The 18,147-nt window shown below is 52.7% G+C and overlaps 1 long non-coding RNA gene across 1 annotated transcript; it reads right to left on the bottom strand.

The window, feature by feature from the left end:
* Positions 1-871: 871 nt before the first annotated feature.
* Positions 872-3,213, bottom strand: LOC138101402 (uncharacterized). Its single transcript, XR_011147131.1, has 3 exons — positions 3,127-3,213; positions 1,166-1,244; positions 872-979 (listed from the first exon to the last, which is right to left on the bottom strand). It is a non-coding gene; the product is annotated as an uncharacterized lncRNA (long non-coding RNA).
* Between the last annotated feature and the right edge of the window lie 14,934 nt (positions 3,214-18,147).

The raw sequence follows: 18,147 nt of genomic DNA, 5'->3' as shown, positions 1-18,147 counted from the left end.
AATGTTGATCTGAGTCCCGATGGATGTTCCTGCCCCTGCATTCACCCAGGTGCCTACAGGGATCCAGGAGAACGTGGAGAGCACCAGCCAGGGGTCTTCCCAACCTGGATCACAGGGAATGTGGGTCACCAGGGCTCTGCCAAACGTGGGTCCTCTGATGGGAGATGGAGTTGGAGCAGAGGACAAAGCTCTTCCCGCACTCGGGGCACTCGCAGGGCTTCCCTTAGCGGTGCCTCCGTTGGTGTTGGGTCAAGTGAGAGCTCCTGGAGAAGCTCTTCCCACACTGGGGACACTCGTAGGGCCTCTCCCCAGTGTGGATGCGCCGGTGGGTGACGAGGTGGGAGTTTTGCTTGAAGCCCCTCCGGCACTCGGAGCAGCGGAAGTGCCTCTCATCCATGTGAATCCGCTTGTGCAGGAGGAGATGGGAGCTGGTCTGAAACCTCTTCCCACACTAAGGGACACTCGTAGGGCCTCTCCCTGGTGTGGATCCTCCGGTGGATACGTAGGTTGGAGATTGTGACACAGCTCTTCCCACATTCCCCACACTCATAGGGCCTCTCTCCAGTGTGGAACCTCTGGTGGCGGATCAGGGTGCATCTCTGGCTGAAGCTCTTCTCACATTCCCCACACTCATAGGGCCTCTCCCCAGTGTGACTCCTTTGATGGACAATCAGGTTGGAGCTCCACCTGAAGCTCTTCCCACATTCCCCACACTTGTGGGGCTTCTCCCCATTGTGAAGCTGCTCATGAACCACCAGCTCTGACCTCTGGCTGGATCTCCGGCCGCCTTCCCGGCACAGGGTGGGTCTTTCCTCCTCAGAGCACCCTGGGCTGCGTTTGCAGCCCCTCCTCCTGCGGAATCTCTGGGGCTTTTCCTCCCTGTTGGATTCCTGCGCCGTGGAGCCGCTCAAAACGGCCTCTTCCACCAGGTTCTGCCGCGGGGATTTGTCCTCCCTGGGCTCCGTGCTCAGCTCCTTGTCTGGGGGAGGAAGGACAAGGAGAGGATGGGATTTGCCTCCGTGCCACAGGGAAGGGGAAGGAGATCCCCCCAGTCCGTCCCCGGCAGGACAGCGTCGGCAGCGGGGTTGTCCTGCAGCCGGGGGCGATGCTGGGCTGGGAGATGGAGCAGGACAGAGGGGGAAAGGGGCACTGACTTCCCCCTCACCAGCCTGGGGGTCCTGGGGCATCTTCCTCTTCCTCACAGCCTCCTCCTCCATCCGGCCAAGGGCTGGGAATGGGAAATCCTGGTTTGGGGAGAAACAAGGGATGAGTGTGTTGGGCTGGGGCTTCCTCCTGCCCAAGTCCATCTTTAGAAGTCACCGGGTACCTGGTGTCCATAAAACCAACAAAAAATCAAGGGTGACTCCAAAAAAAGCCTCCAGGAGTTGCCCCTTTCTAGTCTCTGCACTTTGGGGTTCTGGGGGTCCCTCTTGTCAGGGCTGCTGGGGGTCCCATGGGTCCTGGGGATCCCCCTCTCCGGAGTCCTGCTTAGGGATGCTGGGGGGTTTTGGGGGTCCCACAGGTCCCTTTTTTCCTGATTCTGCTTTGGCTCCCAGAGGTCCCAGGGTCCCCCTCTTCAGCCTCCCTCCACTCCAGGCACTTGGGGCTCCCCCCTCTCCTCACCGCCCCTTTTAGGGCTGAGAGATCCCAACCCCACCTCATCTCCAGGCCCCCCCACCCCTCCAGGCTCTTGGGGGTCCCCCAGCTCTGGTATCGTCCCTCTCTGCTCTCCCCACTCCAGGGGTCCCGTGTTCCAGCCCCCCGCTCTCCTGGGGATCCCCAAAGCCAATGTCCAACCCTGCCAGTACCGGGCAATCCTCACATGAACCCCCCAAGACCCCCAAGGGGCAATTATAGCTCAGCTTTGGAGTCCTGTAAGATCCACATATCCCCTCTGGCCCAAAAAATCCCTCCCAGGGACATGCAAGGACAGCTTGGGCTCGATTCCAGAATCTGCAAGCTCCAAACACCCCTCCAAAAAAACCCCTCCTTGTGACCCCCCGATAGGTTTGGGGTGAGCTCCCCCTCCCCGCTCACCTGCAGCATGGGGGGAAAGATGCTACCGGGGCTGGGGGTGCTGTGGACACAGTGGGTGGGCGGTGGAACCTCGTGGTTCTCCAGCTCCTCCTCCTCCTCTCTCCCTCCTCTTCCTCCCACTCCTCCTCCACTCCCACCCTGCCCCCCCTTTCCCACCCACTCTGCCCCACGGCTGCCACAGCACGGCCTGCTGTGTGGGGGAAGCTCCCTGATCAGCTCCAGGGATGGACAGGGGGGTTGGGGACCCCCCAGTGTGGATCCCTCCCTTCCCCAGAGCCCCAGTGAATCGCTCCAGGGCTCAGGTGCTGGGGGACAGGGCTGCACCCCCATGGAACCGCTCTTCTGCTGTCCCAACCCCACCTTTCCCTCCCCTCTCCTCCCCTTTCTCAGCGTTCCCCCAATCCACAGCCCCATTCCAGCTCAATTTGGGTGTCCCATCCCTCTCCCGCTTTGTTTGGGGGTCCCAGCCCCCTCTCGCCCCCCCCCCTTCTGCACCTTCCCCATCCCCAATCCCCATCTCCCCTCCCCCGGCCTTGGTTTTGGGGGTTCCAGGCCCCTCCTGCTCACTTTGGGGGTTCCATTCCCCATTTCGCTCAATTTGGGGTCCCAGCTCCGCCCCCCTTCTCACCGCTCACCCCGCGGCCGGGGGGGCTCCCAGCACCACCAGTGCCACCAGTGCGGCCCCAGCTGCCCCCACACGCCCCATGCCCAGCGCCGGGCGCTGCCGACAGCCCCAAAGCAGCTGCGCTGTGCCCTGGGGGGTCCCCAGAGCGGCCCCGCCCCGCACGGCACTGGGAGCACCAGTCCGGACCAGTGCGGAGCGCGGGCGGGCGGCATCAGCCGTGCCCGGGCAGGGCCGGGCCCCGCGGGGCTCCCGCCCGCACTCGGCCCCCGCCGGGACAGCGCGGGGGGGCCCGGCCTGGCCGCCCCCACCTCCCCCTCCCCAAATTCCGCTCCGGGGGGCGCTGGGGGCGGGGGGGCTCAGCTGGGGCCAGAGGTGCCGGAGCCACCCCCTCAGGATTAGGGGTGCCCCAAAACTCCCTCGGAGCTGGCGGATACCCCGCAGGCGAGCTGCCCCTCCCCGGTCACCTGCGGGATGAGGGGAACGATGCTCCCGGAGCCGAGAGCTGCGGACACAGAGAGCGATGCATGCACGTGGAAGCTCCTCTTCCTGCCCCTTCTGTACCACCTCTTCCTCTCGCTCCTCCCCCTTTATCCCTCCTCTTCCTCCCGCTCCTGCTCCTCCAGCCGTCCTCCGTCCAGCAGGTCCGCTGCCGCCCCCAAACCTGGGGCTGGAGCGGGGGGTCTGGGACACAGCCCCGTGCTGGGGGGCGGCAGCGGGAGCCGCGGGGCCCGGCCCGTGGGGGCGGCCGGGCTTGAAAAGTGCGCGGGGCCCCAGCGCGGTGTCCCGGTCTTGTTCCTCACCTTAACACAATGTCTTCAGCTCCCTACGTGCCCTTCATTTAATCAGCATTTCCTAAATGCTGACCCATCCCATCATCATCTCTACCCGGAACAGAATTTCCCAGGCCATTCCAAGTCCTTTATAGTTCTTAAAATACTGCGGCCAACCCCTGACCGTGATTTCCCCCACCCCCGCCTCCATGCAGACCTTGTTGTCTCCCAGCACCAGGATCGTTCCCACTGGCCCAGGTCTGCATTTAGTGAAGCCAACAGTACTTCTACCACTGCTTTCAGCAAGACCCCAGTTGAGTCTTTACATTTCAACATAACCAGATGATGTCTATTTAGCATGAAATGTAGTTACTGTCTAAGAGTTGCACGTCCCAAGCAATTTCTTAGCATAATAAATTTTAAATCCTTTGGGTTGAAGTGTTTGGAAATCATCTGCTAGCGTATATAGCAACTTCACTACATTCTTATTTTCAATACCTATGTAGAGCTAAGGAATTCCAATTATGAGAGGCTCTGTTCTGTAAGATCATTAAAAGTTAATATCCACCACAACACTCTCTCTATTTCATTGGTTCTTTGCAATTGCTTAGCAAAGATAACAAGCACCAGGCTTTTTAAGAGAGGGAGACATGCTTTCTTACCTAAAAAGACACAATCTTGTTGCCACCAAAGCACTCACACAGGTGAAAGTCAACAAATTTCCTGCCTCTTCCTTCCTTTCCAAACCAGCGCAGCATGAGAGGAAGCAGCTGTTTCCCGAGGCCGATGGGTCACAGACAGGTCAGATGACATTGAGGCTTGTTCCTCAGAGGCTGTCAGCAAGCAGCAGATGATGATTGCAAGGATCCAGGTGACACCATCACCCTCTCAAGAGAGGAATCCTTTAAGCAAGCACATTGCTCATCACTTCCATCCTGCTTTGGTTTAGTGAACCAGCTCTTCCTGGCAATGAGCAGCAAGGGGATCTAATTTGACTTGCTATCCTTTTGCATTTTATTCAATCATTACATCAGAACAGACATTTTACTTTTGTTTCAGTTACTCCAGAGGACCTTGGCCCAAAGCAAAATGAAGTCAAATGAGAAATAGCTAGCTTAAATTTATACACACCAACAAATCATGCTGTGTTTCAACAAGTGTAAGAGAGACGTGGGACTTTCCTTCCCTCTTAGCAGCTGCAAGCATAAAAAAAGTAATGATGCAATGTTCATTAATAAAACTTTCTTTAAAATCTCTTCTTGTGGACAGATTCAACATCTGCAGGAGATACCCAAAACACACTCATTGTGCTGCACTTCCCTTTTTCCATTCATGTGTTATATCTACTGAAAATATGTTATCAAGTAGGTATGAACACCCCATGCTCCCAAATTTTCCCTAAGTAAAACATATATCTGTGTATGTTATAAACAATCAAACACAAGGGAGAAAAGCGTGGCACAGATACTGCAGCAAAGGAAATTCATCACATTACAGATCTCCCCTGATACGGAGATTGGCCAGGACTTTCATCAGTGATGGGAAGGAATTTCTCATCTTCCCATTTACAGCACCTGAAGCAAGAAGGACCCAACACCTTAAGCGGTGTCCAAGATAGCACAGAAATTTAAACAGAGCCATTTACAAAGGGCAGCAATTCATCTGGCCAGTTCACACCTCAGATAACTATCTGCAGAACCCAGAGCAACATGATACTCCAAGGAGCAGTGAGATAGCCAGAGGATTCTCAGCTAAAGAAAATCAGGCAAGAACAGGAGGTTCCTTAGCCTGGCTAGCCCAGATAACATCTCCCAGCCATTAGCATGAGATGAAACAGAAAGAGAGAGGCTGAATTACTTGCAGTGTACAGATACTGCCCGAGGGAAATGTGACAGGTGACCTACAACATAAAAAATGCACTTAACTGTAAAAACTAGGAAGTGAAGCTAAAAATGAGAAAAATTAAAAGCTGTCCTTGGATATGCAGTAAAAGGCACACTGACATCATAAACGGGAGAAGGAACACAAAAGCACCCAGCTGTTCAAAAGCTGTGCTATTCAGGTACAAAGAAATCAATGGTTCTTTAAAGAAAAAGTCCCTCACAACGTGAATGAGCTCAGTAACACTCAAAACAATATTATTTGTTAGAAAAATCATCTGCTCCAGTGCCTGAAGCAAAAGGTTTGCCGTTTATTCCATCATTCCCTCAAATCCAGGGATTAGTGAGAACTTCTTAACAAATTCCTGCCTTGCCTTATGGTCCTTCAGTTTCACCAGGGCCAAAGCTTGCTGCTCACAGTCAGTACACGAGTCCCTGTGGTGTTACCATCCTCTCGGAGTGAGAAAAGCACTCGAGATGGTGAACAAAGAGATGGGGCAGTTTCCTGAAGCCTGAGAAGGATGTTCTCAACTCAGTGGCACAAAGTCTGCTTTTGTTCAGACAGGAATGAAGAGGAAAAATGGCAGAAATTCATGATAGGGATGATGAGGAGAAACACTGGGCTGTGCACACATTCAGTCCAAGCAACATCAGCTCCAGGTGTGGTTTAAAATTCACATTTATGCTTTATTGAAGCCATGCACTGTATTTATGGCTCTCAGTGAATTCTGTATCCAAAAGGGACACGTTAGCTGATTAAAAATTAGTTGGATTTCTTTCCTTCTCCTGTAGCAGTGCCAGTAGGAGAGGTAACAAAGGCAGTTCCCTGGCCTTCAGACATTGCACAGAAGTGGGATACATTGATACACACTCATGCAGCCAAACTGCAGGTATTTAATTCAGGGCCAAAGACATGAAGCTAGGCTTCTTTTAATAAATCACGGACAGGGATGAGCTCCTGACATTAACATTCCACTCCTCCCTCTTTCTGCTGAGACAGTCTGGACAACACGAATATCCCTAATACAGATCCAGGGCTCTGGTATAACAGCCACCCCAAAAAGCCATAGTTCCAGCTACCTTTCCTTTCTTTGCATCATACCAGGAGGAATCAAAAGGAATGAAAACTATTTCATTTATTATTACAGGTGAGAACCCCTCAAAGTACACAGGAAGAGAAGTTGTATTTTGTAACCTCGTTCTCCATCTAGAAGTAAAACAGGGGCTGGTGTGAGGCAATGAGGGGAACAGAGAAAATGCTGAAAAGAAACTGAGGAATGTGAAGCCAAATTTTCAAGCATTCCAGGCAATCATACCACTCAGGGACATTCTACAGCTCAGCAAATCACATGCTGGAATGCAGTGGAGTATGGAGTAGGGAAATAGGGAACTGCTCAACAAAATAGGTGCTACAGCCTTTTGTGCTCAGGCTCTTAGCCCAAAGTATGTTCCAGCTCCAACTGAAGGACATTCTGAACCAGAGGAGTACTGACCTTTTGATTTTGGCAGTTCACAGTTCTCAGACATCACAACGTCTGTGGCTCCTCTCATCATTATTTTTGCTGTTTTCACTACTGGCCATCAAGTTTCCTGCAGTAGCCATCCATGAACCCCGGACCACTACTACATTAATAACACAGAGCATGGCTCTGAGAGTGCATTAGTGAGGCACCAAGAGAAAACCCAAATGATGATCCTCCTCACAGAAAAGGTAACAGACAAAAAAAAAAAAAAAAGTGTGAAAATACTTTTTTAAAAGATGGCTGAAATTAGGTGAATTCTTAAAATTAAGTAAATGTCTGAAGTTAAATTTAAGCAAATTTAACTGTTGCAAAGTATTCTGAATACACATACAGTACAATATACTAGAGTCTAAAATTAAAAAATCTTACCGTCATGGAATATGGGGTAAGGGATATGTTTATTTGGGAAAATCAGTTCCGCAGAGACCTCTTTGCTACAAATACCTTGAATTTAATTCTTCTGCCTTGATACAACCTCCTGAGAAAATAAAAAATAAAATAAAAATCCTACAGGAAAAACTTGTGTTGGATGCAATCTACTCCCTCAGACCTGATACAAAAGTCTGATTTATTCTCTTGATTTATTGTCTTAAGGAGAATGAATTAATTATTCTTCCACTCAGAAGTCTATGGCATTAATCCTTGAGTTGAATCAGAGAAAATTCAATCTCTCTTGAGTTCCCACTCCATTTACTTTTCTTGTAGTGTTCTGTTTTGTTGGAGTGAAAGCTCCTCTGGACTCAGGCCCAGAGGGAAGCCAAAGCACAGGGGTTGAATTAAAACCTTTGGACAAGCTGAGATACATGAAGTCACACCAAAGTGAAATAGAAATATAGATATTTTAACCTTTAGTAGAAATATATGCGGAGTGCCTGAAACATTGAAAAGCTGCAGCAGAGACCTTAAACACAGTTCTTACTGCAGCAGTGTTACCTTTTCACAGAATTCTTTACTTTAGACAAAATATGGATAGAATTACACTGTTCACATTTTTTAGATGGAGTGTTCACATAAACAATAAGAGCTGATAGAAACTGCATCTGCAAATCTGTGTAATACCTGTGTAACACTGGTGTAAGGCTTACGAATGTTAGAATTAGACCAGGATAGGTTAAGAAAAGGAAAACTAGAATTGTGTGTTAATCTTATTGTTCAATTAACAAATATAATCCACACTTCTGCAAGAAAAAATATAGAGTCTAGAGTATAGAGCATATAGAGTATAGAGCATATAGAGTATAGAGCATATAGAGTATAGACTACAGAGAATATATAGAGCTGTCGCGGGTTGGGTTTGTAACCGGGCAGAAACACCAATTTAGTGTAGTGGTTTGGTCTAAAATACTCATTGCTGTTTATCTTCTGTGAGATAAGAATTAGGAGAAATGCAAAGCAGGCACCAACTTGAATGAATATAAAGAAGTTTATTAACAGACCTAAAAGAAGAAAAGAAAAAAATTATACCACCTTTAGAACTCTCCTCCTCCCCCCACCTTCCTCCCTTCTCCCACTGACAATGTAAAGACAACCCTTAAGATGTTCAGTCTGTTTACCACTTCCATAATAACCTGGTTTAGTCCATTTAGAAAGAGAAGTCTCTTTTTGCTCATGCTATGAAAACAGTATCACACCGAGACAGCCACCCACTTCCAAATATTGTTCAGTCCATTTAGGAAGAGGAGTCTCTCTGCTTGCGATGTGAGTCCCTTCCCCCGACTTGCAGCTTTTCCCGCAACTGCTTTCGAGGGTCCACTCTTGAAAGTTTCCTGGGGTACAATTTTAAGGTTGAGCTGTTCAGAAACAAAGAAAAACAGAGGCCCTTCTCCTTCCCTGGGAGCAAAGGGTCATCTTCATCTTTAAAACTATCTCTGGAAGCATGTCTAGGAATTGAGGTTTTTCTCCTTTCCTCTTTGGAGCAAAAGTCCTCATCTGGTTCATCTGGTTCATCTCTCTCTGTCCAAACTTCTCATGAAATTACAGCTGCGGCAGCATCTGCCTATTGCTTACGAGTTGAACACTCCACCCCCCATATCTTCATGAAATTACAACAGGATACTCTGATATATCATAGCTTCACAACAGACTTTCAGCTTTAAGCATCTCCTCTCTCTCTTCCCTCAGGTTTTCAGCTCTTCACAGCAATAAAAGGGTTAATCTCACCTCGGCCTCACAGCTGGAATGTGGCTTATCGCTGTTGGTCCCTGACCTCTGCCGGACAGAGGTGCCGCTTTGCTGAATCTCGGCCGCAGTGGAGGGGGGGGGTTCCGAGCCGCTCCGGCTGCCCACGGCAAGGCAGTGGGGGGGGTTCCACGGCTGGAACAGGCCCATGGCTCCAGGCTGGCCGTGGCCCGGCCCGGCCTGGCCCAAGCAGGGCCTGGCCGGGCCTGCTGGCCCCTGCACGGGGCCTGCAGCCACCTGTGCCAGCGCCGGAAACGAGAGAGGGCTTGGGGGGGGAGTTTGTCTATTCTTAAGTGTGGATCACAGAGGCGGTCACAACTTTAAGTGGCTTAAAGAATTGTCCATATTCAAACTGGCCAGCTGATAGGTTCTATCAGGTCCCAGAGGAAGCTGTAAGCACCCCTTAGCAAGGATATCCCTTCCGGGACTATGCTTGCTAACCTATGACAAGAGCATATAGACAATAGAGCATACAGAATATATAGAGCATATAGAGCATATAGAAGAGGAAGAAGAAGCTGTGTTTTCCTGCTGTTTGCTGTCACTGCTTGCCTTTATCATGTAACCCCCTTCGAACTCTGCCTTCAAGAAAGCTGTGAGACTATGAAATAAAGAGCTCAGCAGAACAGCAGCCTCCTCTGCTCTCTCACCCTGCTCCGGGAAGGAAGGGTACCCTGTCAAAAGCTCAGCAGCGCAGAGCCCCAAGGCTGCTGTGGGCAGCAGGGCCCAGGGGCCGTTCCCACCCGCAGCGCTCCTGTCCTGGGCTGGGCCTGCACAGGGGCTGTGGCACCATGGCTGGGGCAGCGGGGCACAGAGGGGCCGCGGAGCCGCTGCCGGGGCTGGCAGCAAGGCCAGGGACAGACAGGGAATTTCTGTGCATTGCCTGCGCTGGGCAGGGCTGAGTGTGGGGAAGGCAGAGCTCAGCCGGCCTCGGTGGCTGCAGGAAAAGCCAAGAGCCCCAAGAGCCCCCGTGGCTGTGCTGGAGACCAAGGCTGGAGGAGGGAAATGCGGGGCTGCTGCGGGATGGGGAGGGAGATTGAATTTCAGCAGGCACTGACGTGGGGCTGAGAGACTCAAGGGCTCCTTGGCCTGAGCCTGTCCTGGAAAGGTCTCTCAGCCCTCTGTGCCCGTGAAGGGCTTCAAGGAGGAGCAGAGCTCATCTTGGCAGGACCCTCATGGAATCCCTGAGGGACAAATGCCAGTGCCTGCCCAGCCTTCCCAACATCCCTGACACCAAAGGCCTTTTCCACATCCCTCAGTTCCAGGTCAGTTCCCAGAACACAGCACAGGCCTGTCCAGGTCCTGGGGGCGATTCCGAAGGGAGGCAGCTGTGATTTCTCCCCACAGACCCACCACTCCGGTGTCTCTCTGTGCAGCCCTTGGCTGTCCTGAGCACTTTCCCTGGAGCCTCCCTGCCCTGGACGTTTCTCTCCATGCAGTTCTCAGCACAGCCCAGTAAAGAATTCAGGTGGTTTCCCAGAGGACATTACTCTGGGAGTGAAGTGGCCTCAGGGCACTGTTTGTGCCCCTGGAATTGTGCCAGCCCCGAGTGCTGCTGATGGTGTTTGTGCTCACTCGGGTTCATCTCCCCACACCCACTCGAGGCACTGCTGAAGGCTCCTCAGGACAGAGCAAACACGGACTGCTGGCCTGGGCACTTGGTGTCCCTCCGTGCAGGGACAAACAACCTCCTGCAGGTGAGGGCAGAGGCCAGTGCTGGGATTGGTGGTGGCAGGGGCTGGTGTGGGACACTTGCCCTGGGCACCTTCCCAGGCTGTCCCCGGAACAAAGGCCCAGCCCAGGCCCTGCTCTGCTGCTCCCTCAGGTCCATCCCAGGAGCTCTGGCTGTGCCAGGACACTGCTGCGTGCCCCCCCTGCACACTCCCCCCTGCCCCTGGGCACTGGGGTTTGCTTTGCCAGGGCATTCCTGGGGCACATTCCTGACAGCAGCTCTGGAGGAGAGCGAAGCCTTCCTGCCCTGCCCTCAGGAGATGCCCTTTGCTGATGGAGCTGCTGTGCTGGAGCCCGGCTGTGTCCCAGCAGTGCCCATGGCCTGCCCCTGCCTGTGGTCACAGCACGGACACGCAGCAGGACAGTGACCGAGCTGCCCGAGCACTCCAGCCTTGCACCCTCAGAAGGGCTGGGAAAGGGAGTGTGGAGCTGGGAAGAGCAGAGGTGGGAAGAGGCAGGGCCATTGTCCCTGGCCGTGCTGCTGTGCTGGGAGTCTCTTCCCTCCAGCTCTGCCCACAGGCCAGAGTCCACAGGCCCTGCAGAGCCAGAGAAGGGCTGAGGAACAAACCTTGGACACAAAGGTCAGGGCAGCCCCTTGCTCTTATTCAAATGCACAGAGAAGAAGCCTCCTGAAAGTCTTTGTGTTTCAAAAGAAAGGTAGATGTTCATGTAGAAATGCTAGGAGTAGTACTACAGTACTTTATATAAAGCAGAATAACACCAGAAAAAGAATAAGAGAAAGCACCAATGAAAATATGGACAAAGAGGAAAAAAAAGGCCGAGATTGTAAAGAGTTACATTCTGAAGGTTCTGGAGCAGAAAAGAGAGTTTATTGCTTCTGAGAAGCATCCTAGTCATCATTTTCCTCGCACAGCAGAAGGAAATAGAAAGATTTTAACTTGTGAAAAGTATCCAGTCATCACTTTCCTCAGGGCATCCCTGAGCTCCTGGTTCCTCAGGCTGTAGATGAGGGGGTTCAGGGCTGGAGGCACCACCGAGTACAGAACTGACAGGGCCACATCCAGGGATGGGGAGGAGATGGAGGGGGGCTTCAGGTAGGCAAACATGGCAGTGCTGAGGAACAGGGAGAGCACAGCCAGGTGAGGGAGGCACGTGGAAAAGGCTTTGTGCCGGCCCTGCTCAGAGGGGATCCTCAGCACAGCCCTGAAGATCTGCACATAGGAGAAAACAATGAACACAAAACAGCCAAATACCAAACAGGCACTGACAGCGATGAGCCCAAGTTCCCTGAGGTAGGATTTGGAGCAGGAGAGCTTGAGGATGTGTGGGATTTCCCAGAAGAACTGGCCCAGGGCATTGCCCTGGCACAGGGGCAGGGAAAATGTATTGGCCGTGTGCATGAGAGCATAGAGAAAGGCACTGGCCCAGGCAGCTGCTGCCATGTGGGCACAAGCTCTGCTGCCCAGGAGGGCCCCGTAGTGCAGGGCTCTGCAGATGGACACGTAGCGGTCGTAGCACATGATGAGGAGGAGGGAATACTCTGCTGAGATGAAGAACAGAAAGAAAAACACCTGAGCAGCACATGCTGAGTAGGAGATGTGCCTGGTGCCCCAGAGGGAATTGTGCATGGCCTTGGGGACAGTGGTGCAGATGGAGCCCAGGTCGGTGAGGGCCAGGCTGAGCAGGAAGAAGAACACGGGGCTGTGCAGGTGCTGGCCGCAGGCTCCGGCACTGATGATGAGGCCGTTGGCCAGGAGGGCAGCCAAGGAGATGCCCAGGAAGAGGCAGAAGTGCAGGAGCTGCAGCTGCCGCGTGTCTGCCAATGGCAGCAGGAGGAAGTGCCTGATGGAGCTGCTGTTGGACATTTCTTCCCTCTGGGCATTGTGAACTCTTGGAAGAAGGCATTGACAAGCTGGGACAGATTCCCCTGAATCGATTCTATTCTATTTTCTTACGAATTCCCGCAAAACCACTTCTCCTCCTGTGAGGGAACTTGGCTAAGCTTTTTGATTTCTGAGCTCAGGTTTGTGCTGCTGCCTCATCCTCAGCGTTGCTCTCAGCCGGAACACTGGGGGCCCTGAGGGAAAACAGGGCTCCCTGTGCCCCAGTGCAGTCGGACCTGCTGGTCCCCACACAGGTGCCCTTTGCTCATTTCACCTCCCTCTATTTCCTGGTGATTGTACTTAAAATGGGCTTGAAAAATAAAGTGACTTTTTGAAGGCCCCAATTTCAAAACCATTGCTCTAAACCCTTCTCCCTTTCCCTGTGCAGCTGTGGTTGCTCTGGCTCTCTGCTGCCTGCAGTTGTGCCTCCTGGCAGCTGTTTCTCTGGGTCCAAGGCTTGTCCCTGCCAGTGCTGCCAGAGCCCAGCCCAGCCCTGGGGGCTCAGCTCTGCCCTGCAGAGCCCTCCCAGCACAGGGCACTGCCCAGGGGCATCTCCCTGGCAGCAGGGCCGGAAGGGCAGCTCAGACAAAGGGAGATGCTGCAAGCCAAGGTGCTGCTGCTGCTGTCTGCAGGCAGAGGAGTGTGAGGAGGCACTTCCTGAGGGAGATCTGAGGCAGAGCTGCTGATCCCCAGGGCGGCAGTGCAGGAGTCTCAGTGACACAGACAAACCTGAGAGCCCCTTTCCCTTCCCTTGAAGAGAAAGCTGAGAGCAGCTCTGGCCATGCAGCACCACCTCCCCAGCAGGAGGAGTCTGCCCTGAGGGGGGTCGCTCCTTCCACCTCCAACTCCTCCCCACAGCCCATGGGGAGCTCCAAGGCAGGCTGAGAGCTGCCCCTGGCAGGTGGCAGATGCCCTGGCCTGGCAAAGAGCCCTCAGGGCTGCAGGAGCTGCTCTGCAGGACAGCCCTGGGCACCCCTGGCTCCTGCCCACCTTCAGAGCCTGCAGCCGGCCCGGGCAGCAGGAGCCATCCTGCCCTGTCCCTCTGACAGTGCCCAGGGCAGCCCCGCTCTGCAGACCATCCTCCCCCAAGGCAGGAACGGCAGCAGAGCCATCCTCACAGCCATGGCAGCCGTGTCATGGGCCAGAACGACATCGGGGAGCAGAATTCTCGGAGTCTTTCCACTGAATTCTCTGTGCCTGTCCTTTCCCTGGGTGTCTGTTGCAGATGGAAGCTGCTGGTGCCATTGTCAGCTTGAAGCCCTCTTTTGATGCAAGCAGATGTTGCCAGGTGTGTTCAGCAGCTGTTGCTCAATGCTTATGCCAAGCTATTGTGTTCCTCATGGAACCAAGGAGCCATTGTGACACTGCAGGGGCTGATGGCATCAAGGAGGCAATTGTGACAGTACAGAACCTCCTAGAAACAAGGCTCCATTGTGACACCGTGGGGAATCATGGAATCAAGGAGCCCATTGTGACACGGCTGCATGGAACCAATGGTCCATGGTTACACGGCGGATTCAAGAAGAGCACGGTGACACCACGCAACATCACGGAACCATGCGTCCATTGTGACACAGCGGGGCCTCATGGAAACAAGGGGACCATTGTGGCAAAGCAGGGCCTAATGGAAGCATGGAGAGCATTGGGACACTAAGGAAACTCCTGGAACCAAGATGACCACTGGCACATAATGGAACCTCATGGAAGCAAGCCTCCATGATGACTTTGGAGGGCCTCAGGGACCACAGGACCCATTGTGACACAGCAGGACCTGGTGGAACCAAGGAGCCTTTGTGATACTCCAGATCCACATGGAAGCCAGGGTGCACTGAGACACAGCAGGACCTTTTTGGAACCAAAGACACCTCTGCAAAAAGCAGGCTAGCTCATAGAAGCAAGGAGTCCATTGTTACAACATAAAAGCTATGGAAGCAAGGGACCATTGTGACACTGCGGGGCCTCATGGAACCAATTGTCCATGATGACAATGCGGATCAAAGGAGACCATGGTGACACTGCGGAACCGCATGGAACCAAGGAGCCATTGTGACACAGTGGGGCCTCATGGAATCAAGGAGACCATTGTGACCCAGGTGTTGCATGGGAAGGCAAGGAGCCATTGTGACACTTTGGGCTTCTTCCCTTGAGCTCTGCAGCTGGCTGTCCCAGCCCAGCGCACCATGTGCCACCTGCTCTCCTCAGGGCTCTGCCTGCACACAGCCGCAGGAGAAGTTTTCCTGTTTGGAAGGAAAGAATGGAAAAGCCTGAGCAGGTTTCCTAAACAACAAACCCCACTCAGGAGCCACATGCTCAGTACTGGCTGCCTGGAACGATGTCCCCTTTCTACAAGGGTCAGTGTGAGCAGGAATGATCTCTGGGAGCAGAATTCTCAGAGTCTTTCCACTGAATTCTCTGTCCCTGTGTCTTGGGGTGACTTTATCATGTGTATCCCCTATCGCTGCTCTATGCCCAGAAGTGAACTTTGTGCATTTCTGTGCCTTTCAACTGAGCCTGAGAGGGGGGAGAGGGAAAAAAACCGGACAAACTTCTCAGAGCGTTTGTTCAAGGACACACATACACACTCCTCTGCATCCTGCTTGCAGCAAGAGCAGAGGAAGCAACCTTGTTTCTTTTGAGCCAGTTTTCAGCTCCTTTTCTCTGGAGGGAGATGGAGAGTTGAACTTTGTTTTCCTGGGACTTTGGGGGTTTTTTTCCCTTCTTCTCTTCTTGACTGTTTCAACATCAGACCACATTGGGAGAATTTTCTCCCGAGGTGGGGGCCCTGAATGTGGGCCCATGAGCCAGCTCCAAGGAGGAGGAGAGAGACTACACCTACGGAAGTGTTGGGGCTCCTCCCCCCTGCCATGAGGTCATGGGAGAGGGGACCCTGGGGTAGAGGCATGGCCTGGGCACGGGGGTCTCCCTGCTTACATGTGCCCTAATCCTGTTCAGCACTGCTTATTTTGTGTTGCCCTGTGTGAGGAGGGCCCTGGTTGTCCCTTGATTGCTCAGTTCTTTGGCAGTGCCCCACCCATGTGGCTGGAGAAGAAAGAGCTCTGAAACTTCTCTCAAGAATCACTCCCTGTTTCTTTGCCCGGGCCTCGCTGTCTATGGATGTTTCAGGAGACCCCACCGAAACACGGAAGGACTCTCAAATTATCCCAGGTTTCTCTCCACAGCGGGAGGTTTTAATATTTAGCATTGGTATCCTTTTCCTGTGTGTTTGTTAAAAAAATAGGTTTTATCTCTTTCACTTTCTTCCCAGGAAAATTCTTTTTTCCCGAACCTGGTGGGGGAGGGCTGGGTGTAACCTGCCTTCTATCAGAGGATATTTTCCTCCAAATTTGTCCAAATTGGCACAGCCTGTCCTTTCCCTGGGTGTCTGTTGCAGATGGAAGCTGCTGGTGCCATTGTCAGCTTGACGCCCTCTTTTGATGCAAGCAGATGTTGCCAGGTGTGTTCAGCAGCTGTTGCTCAATGCTTATGCCAAGCTATTGTGTTCCTCATGGAACCAAGGAGCCATTGTGACACTGCAGGGGCTGATGGCATCAAGGAGACAATTGTGACAGTACAGAACCTCCTAGAAACAAGGCTCCATTGTGACACCGTGGGGAATCATGGAATCAAGGAGCCCATTGTGACACGGCCAGGCCGCACGGAACCAATGGTCCATTGTTACACGGCGGATTCAAGAAGAGCACGGTGACACCACGCAACATCATGGAACCGTACGTCCATTGTGACACAGCGGGGCCTCATGGAAACAAGGGGACCGTTGTGGCAAAGCAGGGCCTAATGGAAGCCTGGAGAGCATTGGGACATTGTGGGGAATCATGGAAGCATGGAGAGCATTGTGACACTAAGGAAACTCCTGGAACCAAGATGACCACTGGCACATAATGGAACCTCATGGAAGCAAGCCTCCATGATGACTTTGGAGGGCCTCAGGGACCACAGGACCCATTGTGACACAGCAGGACCTGGTGGAACCAAGGAGCCTTTGTGATACTCCAGATCCACATGGAAGCCAGGGTGCACTGAGACACAGCGGGGCCTTGTGGGAACCAAAGACACCTCTGCAAAAAGCAGGCTAGCTCATAGAAGCAAGGAGTCCATTGTTACAACATCAAAGCTATGGAAGCAAGGGACCATTGTGACACTGCGGGGCCTCATGGAACCAATTGTCCATGATGACAATGCGGATCAAAGGAGACCATGGTGACACTGCGGAACCGCATGGAACCAAGGAGCCATTGTGACACAGTGGGGCCTCATGGAATCAAGGAGACCATTGTGACCCAGGTGTTGCATGGGAAGGCAAGGAGCCATTGTGACACTTTGGGCTTCTTCCCTTGAGCTCTGCAGCTGGCTGTCCCAGCCCAGCGCACCATGTGCCACCTGCTCTCCTCAGGGCTCTGCCTGCACACAGCCGCAGGAGAAGTTTTCCTGTTTGGAAGGAAAGAATGGAAAAGCCTGAGCAGGTTTCCTAAACAACAAACCCCACTCAGGAGCCACATGCTCAGTACAGGCTGCCTGGAACGATGTCCCCTTTCTACAAGGGTCAGTGTGAGCAGGAATGATCTCTGGGAGCAGAATTCTCAGAGTCTTTCCACTGAATTCTCTGTCCCTGTGTCTTGGGGTGACTTTATCATGTGTATCCCCTATCGCTGCTCTATGCCCAGAAGTGAACTTTGTGCATTTCTGTGCCTTTCAACTGAGCCTGAGAGGGGGGAGAGGAAAAAAAAACCGGACAAACTTCTCAGAGCGTTTGTTCAAGGACACACATACACACTCCTCTGCATCCTGCTTGCAGCAAGAGCAGAGGAAGCAACCTTGTTTCTTTTGAGCCAGTTTTCAGCTCCTTTTCTCTGGAGGGAGATGGAGAGTTGAACTTTGTTTTCCTGGGACTTTGGGGGTTTTTTTCCCTTCTTCTCTTCTTGACTGTTTCAACATCAGACCACATTGGGAGAATTTTCTACCGAGGTGAGGGCCCTGAATGTGGGCCCATGAGCCAGCTCCAAGGAGGAGGAGAGAGACTACACCTACGGAAGTGTTGGGGTTCCTCCCCCCTGCCATGAGGTCATGGGAGAGGGGACCCTGGGGTAGAGGCATGGCCTGGGCACGGGCGTCTCCCTGCTCCCTGCTGACATGTGCCCTAATCCTGTTCAGCACTGGTTATTTTGTGTTGCCCTGTGCCAGGAGGGCCCTGCTTGTGCCGTGATTGCTCAGTTCTTTGGCAGTGCCCCGCCCATGTGGCTGGAGAAGAAAGAGCTCTGAAACTTCTCTCAAGAATCGCTCCCTGTTTCTTTGCACGGGCCTCGCTGTCTATGGATGTTTCAGGAGACCCCACCGAAACACGGAAGGACTCTCAAATTATCCCAGGTTTCTCTCCACAGCGAGAGGTTTTAATATTTAGCATTGTTCTCCTTTTCCTGTCTGTTTGTTAAAAAAATAGATTATATCTCTTTCACTTTCTTCCCAGGAAAATTCTTTTTTCCCGAACCTGGTGGGGGAGGGCTGGGTGTAACCTGCCTTCTATCAGAGGATATTTTCCTCCAC

This window comes from Aphelocoma coerulescens, unplaced genomic scaffold (assembly GCF_041296385.1).
Source record: "Aphelocoma coerulescens isolate FSJ_1873_10779 unplaced genomic scaffold, UR_Acoe_1.0 HiC_scaffold_283, whole genome shotgun sequence".
NCBI classification, from domain to species: Eukaryota; Metazoa; Chordata; class Aves; order Passeriformes; family Corvidae; genus Aphelocoma; species Aphelocoma coerulescens.
Note: the sequence above shows the minus strand (reverse complement) of the source record. Positions and strands in the feature narration are given on the sequence as shown.